We start from the raw sequence: 13,260 nt of genomic DNA on the forward strand, positions 1-13,260 counted from the left end.
TGTCGAGGTCCTAAGCTGCCGTCACGTCAGTGTTACCTAGTTGTTAAGTGTCAATAAGTTTTTGCCCATAGTAAATAAATCCCACACCTACACAACCATTATTTTTTTATTTTTATATGTTATTTGTAGGCAAGGTATTATTTTAAGGTTAAGCAAAGCTTTTTTTCTATTTTGTATGAGTTCAAATTGTAACAAAATAAGGTGCGGACCACAAAAATATCAAATTTGAATTTTGCTAGAGTACTGTTAGTCAGAGAATTGAGGCGATGGTTTGGAAAAATTCACACTAGCGATAATAATCTTGAAAATAAGTTCAGTAAAAAGCCTGCGTCTGCTGTTGATGAATAAAGATTGAAACATATTATTAAAGCTTATTCGTCGCAACAGAATTAGATGTTTCAGATGTTGTTTTACAACATCTGGATACAATAGAAGACGTGAAAAAAAATGCACAAATGGGTACCGCACGAACTGAGCAAAAGAAAAAAATAGCACGTTTTGAAATTTGTTCCTTATTAATTCTCAGAAACAATAAGGAACCGTTATTTCCGGTTTTTATTATTAGCGCGTTTTTTATAAATAAAAATCGAATTTGCTGCAGGGACCCGAACCCGTAACCTTTGAGTTATTAGAGTCTGAGTCCAGCGCTTTATGGTTTACGGTATTCCAGCATTCCATTGACTATCTATCTAAAGTTTTAACAGCTCTTTTGAATTATATCAACCAATCATGCTTTACTACTTGCGATGCAGTTACCGTATAACATTTCTCCCTGAAGTTTAGATAACACATTTTTTTTATGTAACCATTTTAATATTTTTATGAAGAGCAAAAGAAAGAACTGTTTGGTAACTTCTAGATTTAACTGTATTTTTTTGTATCAGATAATTCAAGTATTTCAATTAAGTAATTTTCACCTAAAAGTATAGTTGGCCAAATTACATTTGATATAATATTTTTTAATTAAATTTTCATTTTAATATCATTCTAACGCATGTCACTCGTACACAAAAAAAACAATTGTTGAACGGACTGGTCGTAAATTAAATGATCGTCATTTGAGAACGAAGGCGTGATGAATGCAATTCAACATCCTTTTCCAGGCCGGATATATCATTAGTCAAATTGAATTATATAGTCGTTAGGGGTTCGCCAACGCACTATCAAGAGTTTCTCTTTTAATCTTGCCTCTCGTTTACTTCTTAAAGGTGGTCGCATTTTTTTAAAATAGTAACTACTATAAATTATCTTATTGGACACATGGTACATAGCTTAAGTAGTATTTAATATTCCCTGTTTTAGGTTCATATCATGTTCTCGCGTTGATCCATTACAACTTCTTATCATCGACCACTTTAATTTAACGATATGTCGATTCGAGATAAACGGACTAGTTAATGCGTGTCTGGAAGGCCTTAGGTGTCACGAGATACGCAAAACTTGTGGGCATATGCACATCAGATGCATTATGCATAAAGGAGTGGTCTGGTCATAAAGTGACGCGAAGGGAATCGATTTCTGGAGAACGTCCGCAAGTGCCATTTCAACGATTGGCTCCAGATTGTGATAACAGAAAGGCGATTAAACGCCTCTGCAGAAACCGCAGAACCTCTCTATTTATCTCCCTAACGTCAACGCGTAGACAGTGGTGTAGTTATACCTGTTCATGAATAGTAATATCCATATTTTTTATTATTCAACATTTACACGTTACAAGTGGCGTCCTCTGACGTATGGGATTTCATTATCAAAAATATGTATTATGTTATGTTTTTTTCCAAGTTTCAAGATATGGCAATATACACTGCGACATTACTGAGGAGCGATAGCGCTGCACCCGAAAGCGACAATCACCCCCTCCACCGATATGTGCAGGAGTCGCACCGAAGAAGCGAGGCCCCGCGCATGCGCATCTCAATATTTACCACCCGGCAACAATATATTTAGGTCAACATTATTACAAAGGTGACCTTTGCGTCACTCTCGTTAAAATAAATCGAATATTCTAAAAATAAACAAACGAACTTGCATTAAAATAATTCGAATTAGAGATAAATATTTTAAAACGAGACAAATTGTCAACCTTTGATAAAAAATATTTTTTTTGTTGTCTGAGATGCACGACATTTTAATCCTTATGGTTTATTATCCATGAAGAATATTTAGAAATATTTAAAAAACACCAGTAGATTTCCGTCAGTGGTCGTAAACGGGCGTGTAAATTGTTTCGTTATATTTTTCTCGAATAAGTGTTTTCGTTCATATTATTTATAATAATATCCCTATTAATGTTTTTAATTATAAAGTGACTATAATGAATATTTAACCATTTCAATAGATTTTAAAACAAAATAGTGCTTACTTTTGTGTTATTATTCTAGTGTTTTCATTTATAATTTAAAAATAATTCATTCATTTCTATATATTAAATTATTGTGTATTATAAAGTGATTTTAATGTGTGATAATTAAGCGGTGTATAATTAAAATTAGTGTTTATAATATAATTTAGTGTATGTGTTAGAATTAAGCAGTGTATAATTCAAATTAGTGTTTATAAATATATTTATCGTTATGAGCTAATATATTTATATATATATAAAAAGTGAAAAAATTGTTATTTGTCTACCATATGCAAAAATAAGAGGCGCTTGTTTCTGGTGAGTGAGATTTTAAAAATAATCTTAAATATTAATTATATAAGTTATAGTCAAATAATGAAATGAATTGCTAATCAACCGACTTTGAAACTTTAATCAAATACGCTTTTCAAATGCTTTTTATAATTTAATAAAATAAAAATAGTTTGCGAATCACCGTTAAATTTGTGTTGATTTTTTAAATAATCGAATATATGCAATTACGATCATATACATCTAATCAACGGTGAATAATAAAATGATTCGTTGTTCAAATGCCTATTAGAATTAAATGAAATGAAAAGAGTTACATCTAATCAAAGGTAAATGATGAAATATTTAGCTTTTTAGAATTTAATGAAATAAAAAAAGTTTGAAAATTACCGTTAATTTTTTGTCGATTTTTCTGAATAATTGCAGACATGCAATTTCAATAATATACTGTAGCGCATGTGGTTTTTGAGGGCTATTTAATTAAACGACCTTTTTTGGAGAGGTGGCGGGGACGCGGGGTGTTAGACCGTAGTCAAGGCGAGAGAGAGGGTAAGAATGTATATATCGCCAGTTGTTAAAAACCACCCGCTTCACAAGTTGAGCGGTGGTGTGGCAACACTGGGAACTGTTTAACGCCGCCACAATACATCTAATTGAACGTAAATAATAAAAATTCGCTTTTCAAATGACTTACTCAGCTAAAATATTTACAATACATATATATTTTTAGAATAAGTTGAATGGCAATATAAATAAAAAAATAGTTTTCAAATTTCTATAACAAAACTTTTTTTTATTTTTTTTTATTAAGCATTTTTAATCTATTTACTTTTTTTAAATGATTTTTATGGGAGCTACGATTTTTTTATTTTTTTTTATTAGTTTTGCAATAAGATAACGGATTAAGCTAACAACCTTAGCCCAAATATATTTGCGATCTATTTTTAAAATAAGTTTTATGGCAATATAATTCAAACTGCAGCAGTTATATTGTTTTATTTTAATTTAAATTTATATTACAAAACTTTTCTCTTCTTACTTCTTTCTTATGATTTTTAACGGTTTATTTTCAGGTTTTAAATAGCTGCCAATCTAAAAATATATGGTGGATCAGACTAGTTAGTTAAAATTAACTAGCGAAAAAAAAGAGTTACCGAAATTTGATGACACAATAACTATAATATATATGTAAATTGACTTATAGCATATAACGACTTAAAAAAAAATATTCAAATCTTCGGTAAAAAAATCTGGAAAAAGAAGTAAAGAGGTCAAAAATGTCACAAATTTTTTTTTAAAATAAGTAATTATTTTTGTCATTTTATGTGGATATAATCCACTATCTTTTTTTTAATGACGGCTATCCAAAATATTAAAAAAATCGTAGCTCGGTTGAAAAATCAAAGAAAAAGTGAGAATATCAAAAATGTTTAATTTTTTTTTAATTTTAATTTTAATTTTTATATTTACTATATATTTTTTTTACATTTTTCGTTATTAATGAATAACAAAAAATGAATAAAAAAAAATATTTTAGTTTTTATTTTAAAACATTTTTCTCTCAAATTTTAGTCACCATTATTAAACAATATGGGGTACCAAGCTGAATTTTTTACGAGATATGTTTTTAGAAAAAGTAAAAGAATTATACTAATTTTTTTCGCAATTACTCGCTAAAAGCGTAATAAAACTTACTATTAAAAATATTTGCGTATAAGTTTATTTGTCACGAGCGCACGTGACTATCGGAGATCAAGGCAGATTAGGACCACTTTTCACAATTCCACATACTCAGTATATGTTTTAAATGTATTAAAACACCCGGTTTCTATACAAATACCTATAAGTCGGTAAAATGCGCTGTACTATTGAACGTGACTTTTGAGAATTTTGAGGGATCAGTTAAACTTAAAAATACACTTTTCAAATATATTGTTAATTCTCAGTGACTTCAACTGATAAGCAATAGGTTATTATTATAAGAAAAGTGGCAAACAACAATATATTCTGCTTCCGCCCTAAATTTTTGCATTGGCCAAAGGGTGGAGAATAGGAAAGAGCAGGATTATCTCCCCTATCTTTTTAAATAGTAATATAGTATACATTACGGTTATTTGAATTATGGAAACGACTGGATTGTATCAAATAAACCGATCCTTATATTGATATTATTTTTTGCAACCCATTAGCTTTTGAATGGGTTTGCGCTACGTTTGGAATTGTAGTGTTTGTGGTACCGGAGGACGTCTCTTATATCATATTCTTAATGTTGCTCGGCGAGGCTCAGGGGTCAAGAAGTTGATCGATGAACCTCAGCCATGGGAAGAGAAGAAGAGGAAAAATAAAGAGGCAACCATTCTAATGCCCCCTTTGTTGGCCGTATGATCGGAACGTGCGATCGAATAATTTGCATTGAAAATGCATTTATCTAAACGGCCGATCGGCCAAGCGGCACAATGTCATTTCACAGATAAACCATCATCTTTCATATCTGATATGACAAAAAAAATGACCCTTCTACTTATCTTAGAGAGGAATGCAAAGTATTCAATCAGATGAGTAGTTGAGTAAAAGGGCCGATGGAATGAGATCTTAGATCTTATTCTATCGAATATTTTTTATTGAAAATACAACCGATATTTTTTATTGAAAAGATTAAATATTGCAAAATTATCAGCGGCGCGTAACAGACAGCGATGGAATAAATGTATGTGTGTGTAATTCACGATGCATTTTAGTGCATCGCGATGGAAGTTCAATCAATTGCTTGGATCTGACCCTAAACTTGGGGTCACACAGTTGTGCCGTTGGATTGTGGCCAGAGAGCTATTGCCAGAGTTGTGTTCAGAATGTTCAATCTTTAAAAGAAATTGTTCTCATTTTGGTTCAACGACAGAATGTATAAATCAAGTCATAAATAATTAATTTATAATTATTTACTAATAGTATCATTTCGACTGATTAAAACTTTCTACATTAATTAGCAATATAAAAATTTAATGTAGTATTAATCTTACCCTCAATATTTAAAATGTTGTGTTTTTAAAAAACATATTTTATCTAACCAATTGGTTGTATGATCAATCTGCATACATAGGTGAATCAAATAAAAAAAAAGATTTCGTTCATTGTTAATTTAAGATGTTTCTTTACAAAACTTTTTGGTCCATTAGTACATTTTGCTGAAGTGACAGACGTGCATCACCATACTATTTTTTTATTTATAGATAAATTGAATAAATATCATTTCTTTTTTACAAAAAAAAATATTAACAGGGCTTTTAGTGCATTTTTAAGTGCGGCGCTTATTTCATGCTACTATTTTGTCTTAGTGTTAAATGCCTAGTTTTTAATTCGCTTGATTTTGACTGGCTCTCGTTTATACAGTTCATAGTTTATACTTTTTTTATAATAATATAAAACCAATCGTATGAGCCTCGCGCATAACTCGATAATGACTACCGTCTCTCGGTGCGATTGCATTTTCTTCATACATTGTAATACATTTTTTCTACAAATTTAATATACATACATAGTTATAATTCTAGACGATAATACATTGTAAAATCAGTGCCTATGTGACTTAATTAAATAGTAAAAATACCGACATAGTATCTATGATTTACAGCGTTTTTTAAAAGGCAATTTTACGCATTAGTTGAGTTAACCATTTTTGACATGAACGCTCAACTAATTGCTAGTGCTCTATGTAATTTACCACTTTTATCAATCGCATTAATTGCTATTACGATATCCGATGAGAATCGAGAAATTATGACGAGTAATCAATCCGTGTCGTTAATGAAAGCAAAGCAATTAATTAAAGGATACAGACACTATTAATATAGCAAGCAGAAGTAAAATACATACATGGTATTTAAAAAAAAGATTGGAATATTTGACGCATTTATGTTAAGTATCGCTAGCATTATTATTTTTTTATTTTATTTATATTCCAGATCAGTAGGAAGTCGTTAAATATTTAGTGGTGACTCATGTTTTTAGACTTATGTCGTGTGAGTTCGAAATTAATAATGATTATTATTCCAATTGATTGTCACATTTAAGATGTTCTTAATAATAAAGAAGAATTTATATTAATTGTAAGCTGTAAAAATAATTTATAATTATTACAATAAATATCACTGATTTCAGTCTGGTGTGTCACTGCATACTTAGTAGTACCCATTTTAACACATTAAGTTATGGTCTGTCATTTCGCAATAGTTTTACATATTTATATCTAAAATAACATTGAATTAAAATAAATTTTATTAATTTTTCAAGTCGAACAACTTATCGAATGGCCCTCAAATTTACGCCCGTGGGTGCAACGTTAAAAAATTTAAATTACAGCGTTTAGGCCGAACATTAGGGTAAACTTTGGTGCCGACAATTTATTTTTCTCTTGTCAAGAAACTTGAGTAACTTGAATGCCTGGTAATAATAAGGTATTTGGACAGAAAAATATGCACTTTAAAATTCATATTCTTGGCAAGTGCGTAATTTTTATGTCAAAAAAGACACGAGACATATGTTATACCAATTGTTATAATAAAAGCTATTATTTTTTATTTTTTATACAATTTAATTGATAATAATAGTTTCGTTAGATGGTAAAAACATATTGTCTTTCAATATATGCTTTAAAAATTTGTCATTTATATATTGCAAAATTATTGATGGAATCATATTTGTTTCTAAGATATTAAAATTTTGGATGTGCTAAATTGGATTTTACAATCCCCTAAAATACATATTTTTGTATCAAGAACTGATAATTTATTATCGGCTCTTATGAAATTTAATCGTTTACAAAACGATTAAATTTCATTATTAAATAAAATGTTTTTTACACCTTTTATTTTATTCGGCAAGCACTAGCATATCAACAACGCGGATTTCGTCCACGTCGTGCCATTGTCACTAACCTCTTTCGACGCTTTTTAATAAAAATATATTTCTAATCACCATTTTTAAAATGTGTGTTTTCGTAAAAAAAATATTTTCGATGTTTCGCCAAAAATGTCTTTCGGCATCTTCTGGAGAATATCTTTAAAGCACATTCATTATCTTTTTACGTAGTTATGTATACGACCATATTGAAAGAATTTGAATAATATAGCAAAAAAAGTAGTTTTCAAATAAATGATCAGTTATTGATAAAAAAATATGTATTTTAGGGGATTGTATAATCCAATTTAACACATCCAAAATTTTAAGATCTTAGAAACAAACATGGACATATTTCACAACAGGATAAACATAGGCAACAAATATGTTGTAAGACACTATACTGTATTCAATGTCTGTAAATCAGTATCATTTATTTTTTTAAATTTATTTATTAATTATTATTTTATTAACTACTAGGATTTTATTTTAATTATTTATTACTATATTAAAAAAATAAATATTATAATTATTAAATAATATTTAATTCCAATCTCCTACAATGTTATAAATTGAAAATTACAATGTTTCATATGAAATTCGAGCCCTCGTCTTTCAGGTATTAGTCACCGATTTTTACTTCTAGTGTTGGAATAGTATCTATTAGATATGTCAAACATTCATTCAATTAAAACTCTAATTACGATTCATAAAATCTGTCACTTTAATTGTTTAACATAACGATAATTACAGATTTAACAACGCATAATTTGTATCTGGTGGTACCAATTAAGATCTCAATCTTTTGCACAGTCGAATACGGTTCGATGGGTGTCTTTTTTGCATCTTCTTTTCTCTCTCTCTCTCTCTCGTAATTTGCGACATGCCACCAACTCTATAATTTCACTTACAATCGCCGCAAATTACCGACAAATTAATGTCGTGCTCATAAAGCCTTACCAGGGTTATAAAGTATAAAGCTTTGTCCATTCCGATGAGCATTATCGAGAAGCGAAAAGCGCTTTTTAATAACCGAGTCGAACACAAAATGTGACGTTGGCTAAAAATAACCATACGAACCGGAGGCTAAATGGAGAAGTCACTACTCATCAACTTAGTCTGAAGACCTGCTAACTCAAAGAGGATACTATTACCCGGAGGCGTTTAACATTGGATACATAATCCAAGTAATTACCATACTGTAGTCACGAGAGCTGTGCCAACAAGTGGAGAAATTATGGCAACTAAAAGAAGCAAAGGCAACAAACTAAAATCAATAAAAAAAATAGTATCAAACAATATCTATATCATAGTGCCAATAAATAAGCAATGACTATTACTAAAGTATATTGATTTACGAGATTAAGTCATACAGTTAACTTTATATATAATATAATGAAAAAGGTAATAACTTTAACTGAAAATTAACCATTACTTTTGAAACTATATATTTTAATTATTTTAATGATTTTTAGCGAATTATTGCTTTACGAATAATATAAAAAGGTTTTACTATATACTAAACAAGTTTAATTAAATAAAACAATATAATTTAGAAATACCTGCTAAACATTTAGCTATTTAGTCACAAGAATGCGAAACAACAGGACTTTGCCCCTGGCGTCAAAATTTTCGCGTACCGTTGTTTCGCATATACTTTTTCATTAACTAATGAAGACACATCAGTGAATGTCAATGAACATTTTTTCTCCACAATAGCATCAATCCATTATTGAACTGTCTAATAAAACTTAACCAATTATACTTGTTTTGACCGCCGTTGGTACTAATGTGGCAACTTTTTCTTGTCTTGTTTTTACTTGTCGTTTTTTGTCTTATAGCGGCGAAACGCGCTGTAACTGACTTAATGGATAGTGTAAGATTAGCACTGTGTAATTGAATATCCTCTTATATGGTCAAGATGGATATCACCTAGACAGAAGTTACTTTTTATAGATGATTTTTTATTCATTAATTCCGTTAATGAATCATGATTTCTATCTATATGTTCTACTTAGATCGATTGATCATAAGTTACATTATAAAGTTTAAAAATAAAATTAACACAGTACATAAACATTTTTATCTGAATGAATGATAATAAAATATATTAGTGAAAATCAATACTATTTTAAAAATATTGTTGACACCTTCTTGAAAAAGTGTTTTTTTTTTAATAATTTAGATGAGAAATGTGATTTTTTTTATTTTATTAATAAATTAAACGAAAATAAAGGAGCTTAAAGGCATATTGTATCGCTTCAACAACGCATCTTGAAAATGTGTTAAGAAATAAAAATAAACAGTACAGACGGCAACTCCGGCGATCCTTAACCGAACGGTATAATAACAATAGTATTAGGCGCAGGGTAAAATATATTAATTGTCTAACGGGCATCATTTCCAAACAAATAGTATTTTATTATGCGGTACTTATGGGTGATTAACGTCGGTCCGTGATTTTTTTAAATATAACCTTAATTGTTTGATTACGAGATTTCTCATACAAAATAGAATATAACAAATTATGCCGGTAGACGAAAATAGTTTTTCTAATGATTTTTTTATTTGAAGAAACTGTATGCTATATTATTTTGCATTAAGAAAGCTTTCGTTTTTTTGTATTTATAATTGTATAGGTATCGAATGAGCACAAGCATGATCCTCTATAGATACTATCTAAATTGCCATTCGCTTTGATGCGCCACCCCTTAAGCATCATTATAAAAATATCCCTTTTGAATAGAATCCATCTCCTTTTTGTGCTCGAACATCAAACGGGACTGTTAATCGGTGACACACTTAGTGCATGAACGCGTATGGGAATTGGTTCTATGTTGAAAGCTCTACTAGTATTAACTCATATCGTGCAAGCAACACCGTCATGTTTGTATCGTTATGGGCAATCATCAACGTTCTTCTCGTTTCCTATCTATTTTATAACATAATACAACAACATTCGACGCTCATTAATTTCACGATAACGATTATGATTTATTTGCATAATACATGAATATAAATAATTTTATAGTTATAACTGTTTGTATGTTGATTTATTCTTTATTGGGTAAAATTTCTTAGACACATAACCATATTCAATTTATGGAAGAATTATTTAAATTTATCCATGGGAGAAACGTTTGAAAACATTTTTTCTGATTAAAAATAATTGCTTGTCTTGTGTTTTTTTAATGATATATTAAGTCATGGAATTGATTATTAATTCAGTAGTACACATCATTAAAACTGTATGATTGAATAACCTTTTAATTGTATATTAATGTATAAATAATATAATATAATCTTAACTCATTTATGTTACTTTTGCTTATTAATAATATTGATGAAGTTATAAATGATTCCAAATTATCACTTCTCGCTTACTTTAAAGTATTTCTAAATTGTAAAATACTTTAATTCTATAACCTATAAATAGATAGCAATATATTCAATTTTAAGCGGACTACATATATTATATCCTTTGTAACCTGACAGACTTAAGCCCAATGCGTTGCAATGGGGTAAATTTGTACATACTAGATATGGGGGGGTGGAGGGGGTGGGCCGCCCCGGGCGGCACTTGCTTGGGGGCGGCGTATTCGCGATGGAATCGTCTAGTGTGGTTCTTAACCCTGAATAAACTAAAATTTATGTAAATGTACGAACGCTTAACAATAATAAATTTATTATTTTAAGAAATGCTGATTTTATGACCCTGCAAACAATGTATGGCGGGGGGCAAAAATGTTGAGATGAAAATATATTTAAATTTTTATTAAAAAAATTTACCCAATACGGTAAATCCGGCCCTGTACCGAATATTCTTGGCTGCACGTTTCGAGTCATACATTCGCTCGACAAACGGCCCTAGCCCTCGGCGTGCAAAATGCACCATTGCAATAAATCCAAAGTCACACCCACATCCCTGACTCGTGAGCTTTCGCCACTCGACCGATGCGACAATTACCACTGAGAGTCAAGGGCGAACGAAGGCGGCCGCAAAGGGTTAAGTGAAATATTATTGCGGCGTTCGCCTAACAAACTGTGACGTTCTTCAGGCACGTCATGGCTAACCAAGAAATACCAATGGTAATATAATAACAATTCCTACACGGTTCAGAATTCTGAAACACGTGGACTCTCCTTCTCTTCCTCATTACCTTTTTATTGATAAGAATCGTGACCCACTATCTTCTTTACATGTTTCGTCAATCTTAGCAGAGATCTTTATCTTGAATATTATCGAATATAACCTGTCAGCTTTGCAATACTTTTGCCTTGACTTATATCTATATGTATGAAATATATATATTATAAATAATGTTTAATTGTAGCAACCGTAAAAATCTGTCTAGAAAAGATTGATTAGTTGTCAGCATGATACTGTGTTTTTTTTAGAGGAGTCTATGCTAAGATTGAACTAAATGAAGAAATATGTAGCAAGAATGAATAGTCAGTGTTGAGCTACAATAGGCAAAAAAGACATGGCTTGTGAAAATACACAGTGCTTTAAGCCCCAGGTTATTCATTAGCATTTGTAGAAAATATTTTAATCTATCGTGGGTTCTTGAACCAGTTCTTTCAGCTATATTTGTGAACAATTTGCTCTCGTGAACTTACCATCATTTGTTCCGTTTTTTATGTATAAAAATTACAACTAAATATCTTAACTTATCCTAAATCACACAACAGTTCAATGGCTTAACTCTTGTAAGCAGATATAATAATATTTCTTATTAAATTGAACTTTAACTTATCGAGTGCCACAATTATATTATTACTCTCATAAATATATTTTTTTTCAAACCATTGCCTTAGATTCCTCTGCCAAGATGTTTTTTCTTTCTTTGCCTTGGATGATCAGATGTAAGAGTTACCTGAAAAACAAGATATATACATATATAAATAAATTGCGTATTTCTATGCTATTTTTGGGTTTATATTTAAATAATATTTTAGGCTTAGCGGGCCAGAAAGTCGAAAAGTTTGGGAAACACTAGGTGAAACCAAAAAAATATTTTGAGATCATTTACTTTTTTATTAAATTGCCTATTGATGCTACCCACAATGTGCCCAACATTTCTATCAACTATTCTCACCGAAAGCCTCATAGATTTTATAAGGATGTAACAATCATACATAACTTTATTAATCCACCATCTTTAAATGGCTTTTTAATTACTTGTAAACATACTCTAGTTACAGCATCATTTTTATTATTTTATTTTTGCAAAATAATATGTTGTAAATGTCGTATTATGATAACGATGAATATATTATTCTTTTAATACAGACAAAATATCATCGCACAATAAGCATAATTCTATTTTATAATTGCTTTTTATAAAATCTATTAGTCTCTTTTTTTGCTTTGGCAATACAAAAAAATAAAGAACAAAATATCACAAAAAGCATTACACGAGACACTGAGGACGCTCTCGTTTTCAAGCAATAGGAGCACCACATACGGTCATATCTCGTAACTCCTTAACTCAATAGTTGCCCGTTTCGTAACGCGTACTTTAAAATTTTAAAGAGTTTAAATATGTAAAATCTATTCTTAGCTCGTAGGCCAAATTAAAATAAGCAGCATTCCACAGTTTTCTGACCCCTGCCCTATAGCATTGTTCACTATTTTGAGTTAATTATATACAATAAAGTTGCAGAACAATTTCTATATGACATCATATAATACACTTCTAGCTTAAGATTGAATAGTTATTTGAAATATATAA

The 13,260-nt window shown here is 30.1% G+C and overlaps 1 protein-coding gene across 1 annotated transcript in view; it reads right to left on the reverse strand.

Annotated features, from left to right (window-relative positions):
• Positions 1 to 13,260, reverse strand: part of LOC148227046 (uncharacterized) — a 66,924-nt gene that overhangs the window by 1,606 nt on the left and 52,058 nt on the right. The gene's annotated exons all lie outside the window — the stretch shown is intronic.

This window comes from Plectrocnemia conspersa, unplaced genomic scaffold (genome assembly GCF_051122295.1).
Source record: "Plectrocnemia conspersa isolate PC_06_02 unplaced genomic scaffold, ASM5112229v1 ptg000013l, whole genome shotgun sequence".
NCBI classification, from domain to species: Eukaryota; Metazoa; Arthropoda; class Insecta; order Trichoptera; family Polycentropodidae; genus Plectrocnemia; species Plectrocnemia conspersa.